Raw genomic sequence first — 4,810 nt, 5'->3', positions numbered from 1 at the left:
TACACATAAACAGGCACACACATATATGTATAGTGTATAGATATAGATGTTGACCCACTTTGACTGGCAATGCACCCCTCAAGAACACAGCCTATCATAAAATTCCAAGTACCAGACATGAGAAACCCCCTTTCAAATGGTTGGTCAGGGTACACCAAGAGACTCCCAAGACATAGAACAGTCTTTGGTTTCCCCTCAGGTATTAATGTTAGACCTCTATTGTTGATGACACTGTCTACCTAGAACATAGGACTTGGATGATTTGAGCTGGGTCTCACTTGAAATCCTCCCTCCCATACTCTGCTTTCCATAGTTCCAAATTCTATGCAAGCTGACAAGAGAGGAGAGCAATCAAACAGTCCTACCCAGCTGTAACACCCATAAACCAGAGCAATTTCCATATGGCAAAATATGCCTAAAAGTGCAATAAGTGTTATTCACATGTCTTTGTCTACCTATCGTTGTCTAATTGGACTTCCGGTACACTAAACAGGAAGAAATTCTGCCTGACAACCTACCCAGCTTCACAGAGCTACTTTGGTCATGGAACTCTTGGAAGACTCTATTATCACTTCTTTGCTGTATCACTACTACATTCTAAATCTTACCTTTATCCTGACAAGGAAGTACAGGTACCATGCCTCATTAAAGGAGACACTCTTTACAACAAACTGAGACCACCACAGCAAATCACAACTGGACACAATGCAGAGTTCAACAGGTCCTGAGAAGCCCATCCCCAACACCTAGAGCTATGGTAGAAGAAACTTTTTCAGAGAGGAGATGGGAAGGCTGCAAGATCCAGAACACTAGGAAGGTTTCTGTCAAGCAGTCCCTTTTCAAATTAGATGCATAAATAACACCAGGATGGTAACAATATATAAAGACACATCAACATAAAAGAGGAAAAGTTTCATAGTTCTATTGCTAGACAAAGAGCTATATTCACCTTTATTTTTATTCCATTGGCTGCTTTCTCATTCTGTCATGTATGAAGAAAGCAGCAGAAAAAGAAGACTTGGCTCCTTCAAAAACAGCAGAGACGGTCCTGGACTGAAAACTGTGAAATTATCTCTTAGGCATTTGGAGAAAGGAGTGGACAATTTAGCTGTTGACCTGTGTCCTCACACACAGTTGAGGATAAAAATAACAAAGATGCCAATAACAAAAAAGTGAAGCAATTTAAAATGTCCATCACTTTTGCAATGGAATTATCTTGGAAAAATGTAAATGTTACTATCCAAGGCCGAAAAACAAACAAACTAACAAACAAACAAAAAATAGATGGTTCAGACCAAAATCTATAACACAGAAGACCTAAGCCTGCCTGTATACTAAGTTTATAGCATAACCTGTACTACTCATCAGTTCATAGTCTGGGCTACCTCATTAAATGATTACGTAGAGATTAAAAAAAATAGATCCTCTCCAACATGAGTTGCACAATAATCATCTATCTGTAAATAAGTGCATTAAATGTAAAATACATTTTTTCAGAAAATGGTTTACTATTAATTATTATTGATAGTAGTAATAGTAGAAATAGTTTTAAATTTTTAGCAACCAATCAATGTCAATTTATTGAATCTGGATTTCCATTTACATACAGAATAACATACTTTATTGGAATTCAAACTAGATTCTATTGAGTTAGGTAACTCTGACCCAGAAAGACAACTTGAATGCTCTGTATTGAAGTTTCTAACTCTAAATCTACAGATGGGAATATACTGTCTGGAGTAACTACACGGACTAGGAAAACAAAATGGTATCACTGGAGCAATAGAGAGAAGAATAGCAGGGTATAAATGATCTGATTGTGAATCAGATAAATACTGAAGAAGGGGGGGTAAAATGACTGACTATAAGGATGTCTGGAAAGGTCATAAGAAATCATACTGTTAACCATCCACCTACAAACTCTATAACTGCAATTCTCTCTGTAAATATACATATATAGTTTTAATAAATTTGTATCTCCTGGCTCAAAGATGCAAAGTCCATACGAAAAACACCAACACCAGACTTAAAAAGCCCTCTTTTGAGTTGTTGGCCAGTGTTGTATAAGAGAGGCCCAAAATATACAGGCTACTGCTATTGCCCTTGGTTGCTGTCTGGGGGTGAAAGGTAAGTCCTTATTTATGATGATAACATTCACTTGAAAATTAGCGCAAAAGAACCCTGAGATGGAACTGACCTAAGAGCATGCTCCATGAGGACTAGTTTTCATGGTACCATAAAGTGCTATTCAAGCTTTCAAATGAGGGTGGCAACCTATCAAGCTATGACACCTATGAGCTACATCTATGATTAGCATGGCAAGATAACCCTTAAGTGTGCAGTAGTGGCAATCATACCTTCCAGAGGCCAACAGCTCTCTAACTGAACTTAAGACCTTTTCAGCAAGAGGGAAACCATGCCTGTTACTGGAAACCTAGCTAACAACTCAAGCTGAGTGAAGTCATAGACAACATGCAACCACTACTTTATAAGCATAATCTCTAACAATAACCTATACATTTGTCCTTATAATCACAAATAAGCATCGTCCTTTCCCATCATTAAGGAAACATCCCCTTGCAACAGAGATCACTACATAAAACTATAACCAAACAAAATGCAGAGTTGTAGATTCCAACCACAAAGGATATGTCTACAAATCTTGCAATAATCTATGCTCAGGGAACATTGTGGAAAGGAGAAGATAAGGTTAAAGAGCTAGAAGATCAGAAAGTTTGCTGTGATGTTGTGTTTTCTAGGAATGTCAGAAACTATACTCAAAAAATCTAGCCAGTATGCTTGCTTAAATATAAGCTACACAAGGGTGACCCCAATAGAAATGTCTAAATGGGGAAAAGTCAATGAGGCCTCAACCTTAAACCCTACATGAAGAACTATTAGAAACAAAGGAAAGCTTAGAGAAGGAGAAATGTTCCCAAGGGAACAGCACACCAGTTGGCTATCTGACACCATAAGATTAGCCATGAAAACATACATACAATAACATTATGCATGATGAGCAGGCTATATTTAGTAATATATGTATGTACTTACATACAAATGCATGTAATAACAATGAAAAAAGAAAGCACAAATTTGAAAGGGAGCAAACAGAAGAATAATAGGGGGTTTGGAGAAAGGGAAGAGTGAATGGTGCAATTATATTATAACCTCAAAAATAAATTTTAAAAATTATATAATTAATATATATTAATTATAATCATAACCTCAAAAATAAAGTAAAAAATTATATAATAATATATGCTAATTAAAACTTATAAAACAATTTAAGAAAATAATAATTAAAACTAACTTCTTGAGTGATGAATATTTAATTTAAAACATGGGCTAAACCAGTAAGATAATGGGATGCTTACAAACTTCAATGGTTTCTGCTTTTCTAACAAATTAGAAAACAACATTCCCAAACTTAGCTGCACAATAAGTCATTCTGGGTCGCCACATTTATTTGCTTTTTTTTTTAAGGGAAAACTTAGTCTTCTGGAAGTATATATTTGGATCAATACTGAAAGCTAAAAACTGAAAGTTACCAATCTTCTCTCCCTATGATACAAAATCAAACCTCGCACATAACATTGTCTGCACACGCATATACATGTTCACACATATGCATACACATGTATTACACAATATAACCTGTGATGTACAATGTTTTTAATAGATCAGTAATACCTCGATCACTCTTCCCATTTTGTACTGCCAACTATAATATTACTCATGAGTTTAACTGAAGGGAAATGGAACAGTATTTGTGAGGCAGATTTTTACTACTTTTCTGCAGAATTTGGATGGCAAGATGTGCAGAATGGAATAGAATTTCAATTCAGGATCATAGTTAATGGAGTATAGGCTGCCGAGCTCACCAAATTCTTATAAAGTATCTGTGAAAACCTGGATATAGTCTGTATTTCATCATGCCAGCCAATGTTGAAATGCAAAAGCTTTCCTAGCAAAAAATGCAAAGAGGAGCTAAGGATATGGCTCAGGCAACAAAATGCTTGCTGAGAAAGCATGAGGAACCCAGTCCCATTGGCAGAACACATATGTAAAGGCAGGCATGACCCTACAGGATTTAATCCCTGTAATTTAAGCACTGTGGAAATGGAGCAAGGCCAGCCAGGTTCCACAATCTTAAAAATCCAAGCTCAAGGAAAGATCTCATCTCAAAATAATAATGTGGAAAATAATCAAGGAAGACACACAGACACACACATGCACACACTCACAAGAAAGGAAAATGCAAACAAGCACATATGCTCTAAAGAGAATACATACACATACTCACACACAAACATGAACACACATACAAGAAAGAAAACTCAAAGGCAGAGAAACCTAAGACAGGTTTCTAAAGCTTATAAGAACAGATCATATGACCTTGCTTGGTGCTTTCTAAGCATACCCTGGTAAGAAAGGTGGGTCATATATTGTAGGCTGTGGCAGCCATTAAGATTGGAAATGGGATGCATGGTTTCAAATAACTCTCTTAGGAAGATCAGTCTCCTGATGGGGAAGATGGATCGGGAAGGCAAACCTGAAGGGAGTGCCATAAGAATTGCTAATGGTTCAAGTGAATAATGAAGGAGGCCCAGTGGGAAGCAAAAACGAGGTAAATAAAGAACAAAATGTGGTGACCTGTGGTATTTATTTACAAAGCATAAATAGTATTGCTTACAGAAAAATATGAGAAAAATGAAAGAGTTGACTCATGGCCCCTCTGTATCAGAGTCTGGCATACAGTGAGAGAGTAGAAGAGTGTGATGAGAGAATCAACTCTATGGTGTTATTA

The sequence above is a fragment of the Microtus ochrogaster genome, linkage group LG7_11 (assembly GCF_000317375.1).
Source record: "Microtus ochrogaster isolate Prairie Vole_2 linkage group LG7_11, MicOch1.0, whole genome shotgun sequence".
In the NCBI taxonomy this organism is placed as follows: Eukaryota; Metazoa; Chordata; class Mammalia; order Rodentia; family Cricetidae; genus Microtus; species Microtus ochrogaster.
The sequence above is the reverse complement of the archived record's forward strand: the minus strand, read 5'-3'. Positions refer to the sequence as shown.